The sequence below is a fragment of the Triturus cristatus genome, chromosome 8 (genome assembly GCF_964204655.1).
Source record: "Triturus cristatus chromosome 8, aTriCri1.1, whole genome shotgun sequence".
NCBI classification, from domain to species: domain Eukaryota; kingdom Metazoa; phylum Chordata; class Amphibia; order Caudata; family Salamandridae; genus Triturus; species Triturus cristatus.
In genome coordinates this window covers 55,257,081-55,271,076 of record NC_140591.1, presented here as the reverse complement: position 1 = coordinate 55,271,076, position 13,996 = coordinate 55,257,081, and the positions used below count along the sequence as shown (strand labels likewise).

The window sequence follows — 13,996 nt, the reverse complement described above, 5'->3', positions numbered from 1 at the left end:
ACGAATTTATCCCATTTTATACTTTTTTCAAAGTAAACTCTTGTCTGCATCAGCTTTCACTTCTCCTTGAACAAAGTTGTCAGTATTGAGATGACATAGCTTACCTACTCAGGCGACATACGTCTGTGTAATACAGTGCTGGTCCACTCAGAGTTTTAAAAGAAAAACAACCTAACATTTATCCCAAAAACGCTACTCACCCATTTCACCAGTTAGCTGCTGAACAATGCAGGACACATTAAAACACAGCTCTAACCTCAGATTGAAAATCCAGGTTCTGCATCTCTGTTCTGGGATTGTTCAAAAAATGAGGCTGAATACTATAGCTGCTGGCAGGCCGAAATAGCTCAGTTGGGAGAGTGTTAGACTGAAGATCTAAAGGTCCCTGGTTCGATCCCGGGTTTCGGCACATTTTGAACTTCTGCTTTGCATGCCACAAAGACTATTTTGAGTCAACTCATATTGACTTTGTTTATAATGATCAAAACCTTTTATCAAGATAATCGACAATACAATTAATTCAACATATTATTTACTTTCTGTCTTTCTTTCAAACTTGCTTCCACCTCTCTTGTATTCAACTTTGCCTCCTTTATTTCCCAATTCTTCCTTTAATTGAAAGTAAAGCTTTGCCTGCATCAGCCTCCAGTTCCCCTTATACAAAACTGTTAGTAGTCAGATGACCTAGCTTGCCGACCCTCGCCATATAGGTCTGTGTTTCTGAGTATAAGTCCATTCATAGTTTACAAACATCATCTAACTAACTTGGCTCCTAAAAAGGAAATTCACCCATCAGACCAATTTAGCTACTGAATAATACTGGACAATTTAACACATAACTGCACATGCAGATAGAGTGACCAGGTTCTGCATTTATCTTTAACAATTATAAAACATACAACAGAAAGCCAAAATTGCCAGCTGGATGAAATAGCTCAGTTGGGAGAGCAGTAGACTGAAGATCTAAGGGTCCCTGGTTCAATCCCGGGTTTAGGCACATTTTGAACTTCTGCTTTGCATGCCACAAATGCTATTTGGAGTCAACTCATATTGACGTTGTTTATAATGATCAAAACCTTTTATCAAGCTGATCGAAAAGACAACCATTTCAACATATTTTTTACATTCTGTCTTTCTGTCAAACTTGCTTCCACCTCTCTTGTATTCAACTTTACCTGCTTTATTTGCCAATTCTTCCTTTAATTGAAAGTAAAGCTTTGCCTGCATCAGCCTCGAGTTCCCCTTATACAAAACTGTTAGTAGTCAGATGACCTAGTTTGCCTACCCTCGCCATATAGGTCTGTGTGTCTGAGTATAAGTCCATTCATAGTTTACAAACATCTTCTAACTAACTTGGCTCCTAAAAAGGAAATTCACCCATCAGACCAATTTAGCTGCTGAATAATATTGGACAATTTAACACATAACTGCACATGCAGATAGAATGACCAGGGTCTGCATTTATCTTTAACAATTATCAAAAATACAACAGAAAGCCAAAATGGCCAGCTGGATGAAATAGCTCAGTTGGGAGAGTGTTAGATTGAAAATCTAAAAGTCCCTTGTTCAATGCTGGGTTTCGGAAAAGTCTGAGAGGTTTCTTGCTTCTCACAAAATATTTCTTGGTATCAGCTCAAGTTTTTCTTTCTTTATTTATCAAAATATTTGATCAACTGATCGACAACATGATCAATTCAACATAGAATTGTCTTTCTGTCCTCCTTCTAAATTTGCTTCCACCTCTCTTGCATTCAGCTTCGACTACAAATGTTTCCTATTTCATGCTTTTTTGTAAAGTAAACTCTTGTCTGCATCAGCTTCCACTTCTCCTTGAACACAGATTTCAGTATTCAGATGACATAGCTTACCTACTCAGGCTAAATACCTCTGTGTAATATGGTGCTAGTCCATTCAGAGTAAAAAACAAAAGCTACCTAACCTGGATCCGAAAAATGCTATTTACCTATTGCACCCGTTAACTGATGAATGATACAGGACATCTTAAAACATAGCTCTAGCATGAGGTTGAGCATCTATTTTCTTGGGAAGTTTAAAAGAAAGGATGAAGACCCAAACTACCAGCAGGCCGAAATAGCTCAGTTGGGAGAGCGTTAGACTGAAGATCTAAAGGTCCCTGGTTCAATCCCGGGTTTCGGCACTATTTCAACTTATGCTTTTCATGTCACAAAAGCTGTTTGGAGTTAAATCAACGCTCTTCTTTATCAAAACCTTTTATCAATCTGATCAACAACACAATCAATTCAACATATTATTTACTTTCTGTCTTCTTTTCAAACTTGCTTCCACCTCTCTTGTATTCAACTATGCCTCATTTATTTGAAACTTCTTGCTTTATTTTAAAGTAAAGCTTTGCCTGCATCAGCCTCCAATTCCCCTTATACAAACTGTCAGTAGTCAGATGACATAGCTTGTACACCCTGGCCATATAGGTCTGTGTTTCAGAGTATAAGTCAATTCAGAGTTTAGAAAAAAAAATTCTACCTACATTGTCCCCTAAAAAGGATATTCACTCATCAGACCAAGTTACCTGCTGAATGATACTGGACACTTTAACACATAACTATAAACGAAAATAGAATGACCAGGTTCTGTATGTATCGTCTACAATTATTAATAATACATCAGGAGGCCACAGGGACTTGTTGGCTGAAATATCTCAGTTGGGAGATCGTTAGACTGAAGAGCTTAAGGTACCTGATTCAATCCTGACTTTCAGCACAGTGCGAGGGGATCCTACATTCTTGCAAAATATTTCTTGAAATCAGCTCTAGTTTTTTTTTCTTTATTTCTCAAAATATTTTATCAACTGATCAACAACATGATAACTTCAACAAAAAGTTGTCTTTCTGTCCTCCTTCTAAACTTGCTTCCACCTCTCTTGCCATCAACTTTGATGACGAATTTATCCCATTTTATACTTTTTTCAAAGTAAACTCTTGTCTGCATCAGCTTTCACTTCTCCTTGAACAAAGTTGTCAGTATTGAGATGACATAGCTTACCTACTCAGGCGACATACGTCTGTGTAATACAGTGCTGGTCCACTCAGAGTTTTAAAAGAAAAACGACCTAACATTTATCCCAAAAACGCTACTCACCCATTTCACCAGTTAGCTGCTGAACAATGCAGGACACATTAAAACACAGCTCTAACCTCAGATTGAAAATCCAGGTTCTGCATCTCTGTTCTGGGATTGTTCAAAAAAAGAGGCTGAATACTATAGCTGCTGGCAGGCCGAAATAGCTCAGTTGGGAGAGTGTTAGACTGAAGATCTAAAGGTCCCTGGTTCGATCCCGGGTTTCGGCACATTTTGAACTTCTGCTTTGCATGCCACAAAGACTATTTTGAGTCAACTCATATTGACTTTGTTTATAATGATCAAAACCTTTTATCAAGATAATCGACAATACAATTAATTCAACATATTATTTACTTTCTGTCTTTCTTTCAAACTTGCTTCCACCTCTCTTGTATTCAACTTTGCCTCCTTTATTTCCCAATTCTTCCTTTAATTGAAAGTAAAGCTTTGCCTGCATCAGCCTCCAGTTCCCCTTATACAAAACTGTTAGTAGTCAGATGACCTAGCTTGCCGACCCTCGCCATATAGGTCTGTGTTTCTGAGTATAAGTCCATTCATAGTTTACAAACATCATCTAACTAACTTGGCTCCTAAAAAGGAAATTCACCCATCAGACCAATTTAGCTACTGAATAATACTGGACAATTTAACACATAACTGCACATGCAGATAGAGTGACCAGGTTCTGCATTTATCTTTAACAATTATAAAAAATACAACAGAAAGCCAAAATTGCCAGCTGGATGAAATAGCTCAGTTGGGAGAGCAGTAGACTGAAGATTTAAAGGTCCCTGGTTCAATCCCGGGTTTAGGCACATTTTGAACTTCTGCTTTGCATGCCACAAATGCTATTTGGAGTCAACTCATATTGACGTTGTTTATAATGATCAAAACCTTTTATCAAGCTGATCGATAAGACAACCATTTCAACATATTTTTTACATTCTGTCTTTCTGTCAAACTTGCTTCCACCTCTCTTGTATTCAACTTTACCTGCTTTATTTGCCAATTCTTCCTTTAATTGAAAGTAAAGCTTTGCCTGCATCAGCCTCGAGTTCCCCTTATACAAAACTGTTAGTAGTCAGATGACCTAGTTTGCCTACCCTCGCCATATAGGTCTGTGTGTCTGAGTATAAGTCCATTCATAGTTTACAAACATCTTCTAACTAACTTGGCTCCTAAAAAGGAAATTCACCCATCAGACCAATTTAGCTGCTGAATAATATTGGACAATTTAACACATAACTGCACATGCAGATAGAATGACCAGGGTCTGCATTTATCTTTAACAATTATCAAAAATACAACAGAAAGCCAAAATGGCCAGCTGGATGAAATAGCTCAGTTGGGAGAGTGTTAGATTGAAAATCTAAAAGTCCCTTGTTCAATGCTGGGTTTCGGAAAAGTCTGAGAGGTTTCTTGCTTCTCACAAAATATTTCTTGGTATCAGCTCAAGTTTTTCTTTCTTTATTTATCAAAATATTTGATCAACTGATCGACAACATGATCAATTCAACATAGAATTGTCTTTCTGTCCTCCTTCTAAATTTGCTTCCACCTCTCTTGCATTCAGCTTCGACTACAAATGTTTCCTATTTCATGCTTTTTTGTAAAGTAAACTCTTGTCTGCATCAGCTTCCACTTCTCCTTGAACACAGATTTCAGTATTCAGATGACATAGCTTACCTACTCAGGCCAAATACCTCTGTGTAATATGGTGCTAGTCCATTCAGAGTAAAAAACAAAAGCTACCTAACCTGGATCCGAAAAATGCTATTTACCTATTGCACCCGTTAACTGATGAATGATACATGACATCTTAAAACATAGCTCTAGCATGAGGTTGAGCATCTATTTTCTTGGGAAGTTTAAAAGAAAGGATGAAGACCCAAACTACCAGCAGGCCGAAATAGCTCAGTTGGGAGAGCGTTAGACTGAAGATCTAAAGGTCCCTGGTTCAATCCCGGGTTTCGGCACAATTTCAACTTCTGCTTTTCATGTCACAAAAGCTGTTTGGAGTTAAATCAACGCTCTTCTTTATCAAAACCTTTTATCAATCTGATCAACAACACAATCAATTCAACATATTATTTACTTTCTGTCTTCCTTTCAAACTTGCTTCCACCTCTCTTGTATTCAACTATGCCTCATTTATTTGAAACTTCTTGCTTTATTTTAAAGTAAAGCTTTGCCTGCATCAGCCTCCAATTCCCCTTATACAAAACTGTCAGTAGTCAGATGACATAGCTTGTACACCCTGGCCATATAGGTCTGTGTTTCAGAGTATAAGTCAATTCAGAGTTTAGAAAAAAAAATTCTACCTACATTGTCCCCTAAAAAGGATATTCACTCATCAGACCAAGTTACCTGCTGAATGATACTGGACACTTTAACACATAACTATAAACGAAAATAGAATGACCAGGTTCTGTATGTATCGTCTACAATTATTAATAATACATCAGGAGGCCACAGGGACTTGTTGGCTGAAATATCTCAGTTGGGAGATCGTTAGACTGAAGAGCTTAAGGTACCTGATTCAATCCTGACTTTCAGCACAGTGCGAGGGGATCCTACATTCTTGCAAAATATTTCTTGAAATCAGCTCTAGGTTTTTTTTTCTTTATTTCTCAAAATATTTTATCAACTGATCAACAACATGATAACTTCAACAAAAAGTTGTCTTTCTGTCCTCCTTCTAAACTTGCTTCCACCTCTCTTGCCATCAGCTTTGATGACGAATTTATCCCATTTTATACTTTTTTCAAAGCAAACTCTTGTCTGCATCAGCTTTCACTTCTCCTTGAACAAAGTTGTCAGTATTGAGATGACATAGCTTACCTACTCAGGCGACATACGTCTGTGTAATACAGTGCTGGTCCACTTAGAGTTTTAAAAGAAAAACGACCTAACATTTATCCCAAAAACGCTACTCACCCATTTCACCAGTTAGCTGCTGAACAATGCAGGACACATTAAAACACAGCTCTAACCTCAGATTGAAAATCCAGGTTCTGCATCTCTGTTCTGGGATCGTTCAAAAAAAGAGGCTGAATACTATAGCTGCTGGCAGGCTGAAATAGCTCAGTTGGGAGAGCGTTAGACTGAAGATCTAAAGGTCCCTGGTTCGATCCCGGGTTTCGGCACATTTTGAACTTCTGCTTTGCATGCCACAAAGACTATTTTGAGTCAACTCATATTGACTTTGTTTATAATGATCAAAACCTTTTATCAAGATAATCGACAATACAATTAATTCAACATATTATTTACTTTCTGTCTTTCTTTCAAACTTGCTTCCACCTCTCTTGTATTCAACTTTGCCTCCTTTATTTCCCAATTCTTCCTTTAATTGAAAGTAAAGCTTTGCCTGCATCAGCCTCCAGTTCCCCTTATACAAAACTGTTAGTAGTCAGATGACCTAGCTTGCCGACCCTCGCCATATAGGTCTGTGTTTCTGAGTATAAGTCCATTCATAGTTTACAAACATCATCTAACTAACTTGGCTCCTAAAAAGGAAATTCACCCATCAGACCAATTTAGCTACTGAATAATACTGGACAATTTAACACATAACTGCACATGCAGATAGAGTGACCAGGTTCTGCATTTATCTTTAACAATTATAAAAAATACAACAGAAAGCCAAAATTGCCAGCTGGATGAAATAGCTCAGTTGGGAGAGCAGTAGACTGAAGATTTAAAGGTCCCTGGTTCAATCCCGGGTTTAGGCACATTTTGAACTTCTGCTTTGCATGCCACAAATGCTATTTGGAGTCAACTCATATTGACGTTGTTTATAATGATCAAAACCTTTTATCAAGCTGATCGATAAGACAACCATTTCAACATATTTTTTACATTCTGTCTTTCTGTCAAACTTGCTTCCACCTCTCTTGTATTCAACTTTACCTGCTTTATTTGCCAATTCTTCCTTTAATTGAAAGTAAAGCTTTGCCTGCATCAGCCTCGAGTTCCCCTTATACAAAACTGTTAGTAGTCAGATGACCTAGTTTGCCTACCCTCGCCATATAGGTCTGTGTGTCTGAGTATAAGTCCATTCATAGTTTACAAACATCTTCTAACTAACTTGGCTCCTAAAAAGGAAATTCACCCATCAGACCAATTTAGCTGCTGAATAATATTGGACAATTTAACACATAACTGCACATGCAGATAGAATGACCAGGGTCTGCATTTATCTTTAACAATTATCAAAAATACAACAGAAAGCCAAAATGGCCAGCTGGATGAAATAGCTCAGTTGGGAGAGTGTTAGATTGAAAATCTAAAAGTCCATTGTTCAATGCTGGGTTTCGGAAAAGTCTGAGAGGTTTCTTGCTTCTCACAAAATATTTCTTGGTATCAGCTCAAGTTTTTCTTTCTTTATTTATCAAAATATTTGATCAACTGATCGACAACATGATCAATTCAACATAGAATTGTCTTTCTGTCCTCCTTCTAAATTTGCTTCCACCTCTCTTGCATTCAGCTTCGACTACAAATGTTTCCTATTTCATGCTTTTTTGTAAAGTAAACTCTTGTCTGCATCAGCTTCCACTTCTCCTTGAACACAGATGTCAGTATTCAGATGACATAGCTTACCTACTCAGGCCAAATACCTCTGTGTAATATGGTGCTAGTCCATTCAGAGTAAAAAAAAAAGCTACCTAACCTGGATCCGAAAAATGCTATTTACCTATTGCACCCGTTAACTGATGAATGATACAGGACATCTTAAAACATAGCTCTAGCATGAGGTTGAGCATCTATTTTCTTGGGAAGTTTAAAAGAAAGGATGAAGACCCAAACTACCAGCAGGCCGAAATAGCTCAGTTGGGAGAGCGTTAGACTGAAGATCTAAAGGTCCCTGGTTCAATCCCGGGTTTCGGCACAATTTCAACTTCTGCTTTTCATGTCACAAAAGCTGTTTGTGTTGTTGATCAGATTGATAAAAGGTTTTGATAAAGAAGAGCGTTGATTTAACTCCAATCAATTCAACATATTATTTACTTTCTGTCTTCCTTTCAAACTTGCTTCCACCTCTCTTGTATTCAACTATGCCTCATTTATTTGCAACTTCTTGCTTTATTTTAAAGTAAAGCTTTGCCTGCATCAGCCTCCAATTCCCCTTATACAAAACTGTCAGTAGTCAGATGACATAGCTTGTACACCCTGGCCATATAGGTCTGTGTTTCAGAGTATAAGTCAATTCAGAGTTTAGAAAAAAAAATTCTACCTACATTGTCACCTAAAAAGGATATTCACTCATCAGACCAAGTTACCTGCTGAATGATACTGGACACTTTAACACATAACTATAAACGAAAATAGAATGACCAGGTTCTGTATGTATCGTCTACAATTATTAATAATACATCAGGAGGCCACAGGGACTTGTTGGCTGAAATATCTCAGTTGGGAGATCGTTAGACTGAAGAGCTTAAGGTACCTGATTCAATCCTGACTTTCAGCACAGTGCGAGGGGATCCTACATTGTTGCAAAATATTTCTTGAAATCAGCTCTAGTTTTTTTTTCTTTATTTCTCAAAATATTTTATCAACTGATCAACAACATGATAACTTCAACAAAAAGTTGTCTTTCTGTCCTCCTTCTAAACTTGCTTCCACCTCTCTTGCCATCAGCTTTGATGACGAATTTATCCCATTTTATACTTTTTTCAAAGTAAACTCTTGTCTGCATCAGCTTTCACTTCTCCTTGAACAAAGTTGTCAGTATTGAGATGACATAGCTTACCTACTCAGGCGACATACGTCTGTGTAATACAGTGCTGGTCCACTTAGAGTTTTAAAAGAAAAACGACCTAACATTTATCCCAAAAACGCTACTCACCCATTTCACCAGTTAGCTGCTGAACAATGCAGGACACATTAAAACACAGCTCTAACCTCAGATTGAAAATCCAGGTTCTGCATCTCTGTTCTGGGATTGTTCAAAAAAAGAGGCTGAATGTTATAGCTGCTGGCACGCCGAAATAGCTCAGTTGGGAGAGCGTTAGACTAAAGGTCCCTGGTTCGATCCTGGGTTTCGGCACGTTTTGAACTTCTGCTTTGCATGCCACAAAGACTATTTTGAGTCAACTCATATTGACTTTGTTTATAATGATCAAAACATTTTATCAAGATAATCGACAATACAATTAATTCAACATATTATTTACTTTCTGTCTTTCTTTCAAACTTGCTTCCACCTCTCTTGTATTCAACTTTGCCTCCTTTATTTCCCAATTCTTCCTTTAATTGAAAGTAAAGCTTTGCCTGCATCAGCCTCCAGTTCCCCTTATACAAAACTGTTAGTAGTCAGATGACCTAGCTTGCCGACCCTCGCCATATAGGTCTGTGTTTCTGAGTATAAGTCCATTCATAGTTTACAAACATCATCTAACTAACTTGGCTCCTAAAAAGGAAATTCACCCATCAGACCAATTTAGCTACTGAATAATACTGGACAATTTAACACATAACTGCACATGCAGATAGAGTGACCAGGTTCTGCATTTTTCTTTAACAATTATAAAAAATACAACAGAAAGCCAAAATTGCCAGCTGGATGAAATAGCTCAGTTGGGAGAGCAGTAGACTGAAGATCTAAAGGTCCCTGGTTCAATCCCGGGTTTAGGCACATTTTGAACTTCTGCTTTGCATGCCATAAATGCTATTTGGAGTCAACTCATATTGACGTTGTTTATAATGACCAAAACCTTTTATCAAGCTGATCGATAAGACAACCATTTCAACATATTTTTTACATTCTGTCTTTCTGTCAAACTTGCTTCCACCTCTCTTGTATTCAACTTTACCTGCTTTATTTGCCAATTCTTCCTTTAATTGAAAGTAAAGCTTTGCCTACATCAGCCTCGAGTTCCCCTTATACAAAACTGTTAGTAGTCAGATGACCTAGTTTGCCTACCCTCGCCATATAGGTCTGTGTGTCTGAGTATAAGTCCATTCATAGTTTACAAACATCTTCTAACTAACTTGGCTCCTAAAAAGGAAATTTACCCATCAGAGCAATTTAGCTGCTGAATAATATTGGACAATTTAACACATACCTGCACATGCAGATAGAATGACCAGGGTCTGCATTTATCTTTAACAATTATCAAAAATACAACAGAAAGCCAAAATGGCCAGCTGGATGAAATAGCTCAGTTGGGAGAGTGTTAGATTGAAAATCTAAAAGTCCCTTGTTCAATGCTGGGTTTTGGAAAAGTCTGAGAGGTTTCTTGCTTCTCACAAAATATTTCTTGGTATCAGCTCAAGTTTTTCTTTCTTTATTTATCAAAATATTTGATCAACTGATCGACAACATGATCAATTCAACATAGAATTGTCTTTCTGTCCTCCTTCTAAATTTGCTTCCACCTCTCTTGCATTCAGCTTCGACTACAAATGTTTCCTATTTCATGCTTTTTTGTAAAGTAAACTCTTGTCTGCATCAGCTTCCACTTCTCCTTGAACACAGATTTCAGTATTCAGATGACATAGCTTACCTACTCAGGCCAAATACCTCTGTGTAATATGGTGCTAGTCCATTCAGAGTAAAAAAAAAAGCTACCTAACCTGGATCCGAAAAATGCTATTTACCTATTGCACCTGTTAACTGATGAATGATACAGGACATCTTAAAACATAGCTCTAGCATGAGGATGAGCATCTATTTTCTTGGGAAGTTTAAAAGAAAGGATGAAGACCCAAACTACCAGCAGGCCGAAATAGCTCAGTTGGGAGAGCGTTAGATTGAAGATCTAAAGGTCCCTGGTTCAATCCCGGGTTTCGGCACAATTTCAACTTCTGCTTTTCATGTCACAAAAGCTGTTTGGAGTTAAATCAACGCTCTTCTTTATCAAAACCTTTTATCAATCTGATCAACAACACAATCAATTCAACATATTATTTACTTTCTGTCTTCCTTTCAAACTTGCTTCCACCTCTCTTGTATTCAACTATGCCTCATTTATTTGAAACTTCTTGCTTTATTTTAAAGTAAAGCTTTGCCTGCATCAGCCTCCAATTCCCCTTATACAAAACTGTCAGTAGTCAGATGACATAGCTTGTACACCCTGGCCATATAGGTCTGTGTTTCAGAGTATAAGTCAATTCAGAGTTTAGAAAAAAAAATTCTACCTACATTGTCCCCTAAAAAGGATATTCACTCATCAGACCAAGTTACCTGCTGAATGATACTGGACACTTTAACACATAACTATAAACGAAAATAGAATGACCAGGTTCTGTATGTATCGTCTACAATTATTAATAATACATCAGGAGGCCACAGGGACTTGTTGGCTGAAATATCTCAGTTGGGAGATCGTTAGACTGAAGAGCTTAAGGTACCTGATTCAATCCTGACTTTCAGCACAGTGCGAGGGGATCCTACATTCTTGCAAAATATTTCTTGAAATCAGCTCTAGGTTTTTTTTTCTTTATTTCTCAAAATATTTTATCAACTGATCAACAACATGATAACTTCAACAAAAAGTTGTCTTTCTGTCCTCCTTCTAAACTTGCTTCCACCTCTCTTGCCATCAGCTTTGATGACGAATTTATCCCATTTTATACTTTTTTCAAAGCAAACTCTTGTCTGCATCAGCTTTCACTTCTCCTTGAACAAAGTTGTCAGTATTGAGATGACATAGCTTACCTACTCAGGCGACATACGTCTGTGTAATACAGTGCTGGTCCACTTAGAGTTTTAAAAGAAAAACGACCTAACATTTATCCCAAAAACGCTACTCACCCATTTCACCAGTTAGCTGCTGAACAATGCAGGACACATTAAAACACAGCTCTAACCTCAGATTGAAAATCCAGGTTCTGCATCTCTGTTCTGGGATTGTTCAAAAAAAGAGGCTGAATACTATAGCTGCTGGCAGGCTGAAATAGCTCAGTTGGGAGAGCGTTAGACTGAAGATCTAAAGGTCCCTGGTTCGATCCCGGGTTTCGGCACATTTTGAACTTCTGCTTTGCATGCCACAAAGACTATTTTGAGTCAACTCATATTGACTTTGTTTATAATGATCAAAACCTTTTATCAAGATAATCGACAATACAATTAATTCAACATATTATTTACTTTCTGTCTTTCTTTCAAACTTGCTTCCACCTCTCTTGTATTCAACTTTGCCTCCTTTATTTCCCAATTCTTCCTTTAATTGAAAGTAAAGCTTTGCCTGCATCAGCCTCCAGTTCCCCTTATACAAAACTGTTAGTAGTCAGATGACCTAGCTTGCCGACCCTCGCCATATAGGTCTGTGTTTCTGAGTATAAGTCCATTCATAGTTTACAAACATCATCTAACTAACTTGGCTCCTAAAAAGGAAATTCACCCATCAGACCAATTTAGCTACTGAATAATACTGGACAATTTAACACATAACTGCACATGCAGATAGAGTGACCAGGTTCTGCATTTATCTTTAACAATTATAAAAAATACAACAGAAAGCCAAAATTGCCAGCTGGATGAAATAGCTCAGTTGGGAGAGCAGTAGACTGAAGATTTAAAGGTCCCTGGTTCAATTTCGGGGGTTAAGCACATTTTGAACTTCTGCTTTGCATGCCACAAATGCTATTTGGAGTCAACTCATATTGACGTTGTTTATAATGATCAAAACCTTTTATCAAGCTGATCGATAAGACAACCATTTCAACATATTTTTTACATTCTGTCTTTCTGTCAAACTTGCTTCCACCTCTCTTGTATTCAACTTTACCTGCTTTATTTGCCAATTCTTCCTTTAATTGAAAGTAAAGCTTTGCCTGCATCAGCCTCGAGTTCCCCTTATACAAAACTGTTAGTAGTCAGATGACCTAGTTTGCCTACCCTCGCCATATAGGTCTGTGTGTCTGAGTATAAGTCCATTCATAGTTTACAAACATCTTCTAACTAACTTGGCTCCTAAAAAGGAAATTCACCCATCAGACCAATTTAGCTGCTGAATAATATTGGACAATTTAACACATAACTGCACATGCAGATAGAATGACCAGGGTCTGCATTTATCTTTAACAATTATCAAAAATACAACAGAAAGCCAAAATGGCCAGCTGGATGAAATAGCTCAGTTGGGAGAGTGTTAGATTGAAAATCTAAAAGTCCCTTGTTCAATGCTGGGTTTCGGAAAAGTCTGAGAGGTTTCTTGCTTCTCACAAAATATTTCTTGGTATCAGCTCAAGTTTTTCTTTCTTTATTTATCAAAATATTTGATCAACTGATCGACAACATGATCAATTCAACATAGAATTGTCTTTCTGTCCTCCTTCTAAATTTGCTTCCACCTCTCTTGCATTCAGCTTCGACTACAAATGTTTCCTATTTCATGCTTTTTTGTAAAGTAAACTCTTGTCTGCATCAGCTTCCACTTCTCCTTGAACACAGATTTCAGTATTCAGATGACATAGCTTACCTACTCAGGCCAAATACCTCTGTGTAATATGGTGCTAGTCCATTCAGAGTAAAAAACAAAAGCTACCTAACCTGGATCCGAAAAATGCTATTTACCTATTGCACCCGTTAACTGATGAATGATACAGGACATCTTAAAACATAGCTCTAGCATGAGGTTGAGCATCTATTTTCTTGGGAAGTTTAAAAGAAAGGATGAAGACCCAAACTACCTGCAGGCCGAAATAGCTCAGTTGGGAGAGCGTTAGACTGAAGATCTAAAGGTCCCTGGTTCAATCCCGGGTTTCGGCACAATTTCAACTTCTGCTTTTCATGTCACAAAAGCTGTTTGGAGTTAAATCAACGCTCTTCTTTATCAAAACCTTTTATCAATCTTATCAACAACACAATCAATTCAACATATTATTTACTTTCTGTCTTCCTTTCAAACTTGCTTCCACCTCTCTTGTATTCAACTATGCCTCA

The 13,996-nt window shown here is 37.5% G+C and overlaps 9 non-coding genes across 9 annotated transcripts; all 9 read left to right on the top strand.

Moving 5' to 3' along the window:
- The first annotated feature begins 336 nt into the window (after positions 1-336).
- Positions 337-409, top strand: TRNAF-GAA (transfer RNA phenylalanine (anticodon GAA)). The gene has a single exon. It is a non-coding gene; the product is annotated as a tRNA-Phe (tRNA).
- Positions 410-2,085: 1,676 nt separating this feature from the next.
- On the top strand, positions 2,086-2,158 carry TRNAF-GAA (transfer RNA phenylalanine (anticodon GAA)). The gene has a single exon. It is a non-coding gene; the product is annotated as a tRNA-Phe (tRNA).
- A 1,095-nt stretch (positions 2,159-3,253) lies between these two features.
- On the top strand, positions 3,254-3,326 carry TRNAF-GAA (transfer RNA phenylalanine (anticodon GAA)). Its single transcript has one exon. It is a non-coding gene; the product is annotated as a tRNA-Phe (tRNA).
- A 1,676-nt stretch (positions 3,327-5,002) lies between these two features.
- Positions 5,003-5,075, top strand: TRNAF-GAA (transfer RNA phenylalanine (anticodon GAA)). Its single transcript has one exon. It is a non-coding gene; the product is annotated as a tRNA-Phe (tRNA).
- A 1,097-nt stretch (positions 5,076-6,172) lies between these two features.
- Positions 6,173-6,245, top strand: TRNAF-GAA (transfer RNA phenylalanine (anticodon GAA)). Its single transcript has one exon. It is a non-coding gene; the product is annotated as a tRNA-Phe (tRNA).
- Positions 6,246-7,920: 1,675 nt separating this feature from the next.
- Positions 7,921-7,993, top strand: TRNAF-GAA (transfer RNA phenylalanine (anticodon GAA)). Its single transcript has one exon. It is a non-coding gene; the product is annotated as a tRNA-Phe (tRNA).
- Positions 7,994-10,829: 2,836 nt separating this feature from the next.
- On the top strand, positions 10,830-10,902 carry TRNAF-GAA (transfer RNA phenylalanine (anticodon GAA)). Its single transcript has one exon. It is a non-coding gene; the product is annotated as a tRNA-Phe (tRNA).
- A 1,097-nt stretch (positions 10,903-11,999) lies between these two features.
- TRNAF-GAA (transfer RNA phenylalanine (anticodon GAA)) lies at positions 12,000-12,072 on the top strand. The gene has a single exon. It is a non-coding gene; the product is annotated as a tRNA-Phe (tRNA).
- Positions 12,073-13,749: 1,677 nt separating this feature from the next.
- Positions 13,750-13,822, top strand: TRNAF-GAA (transfer RNA phenylalanine (anticodon GAA)). Its single transcript has one exon. It is a non-coding gene; the product is annotated as a tRNA-Phe (tRNA).
- The last annotated feature ends 174 nt before the right edge of the window (positions 13,823-13,996 follow it).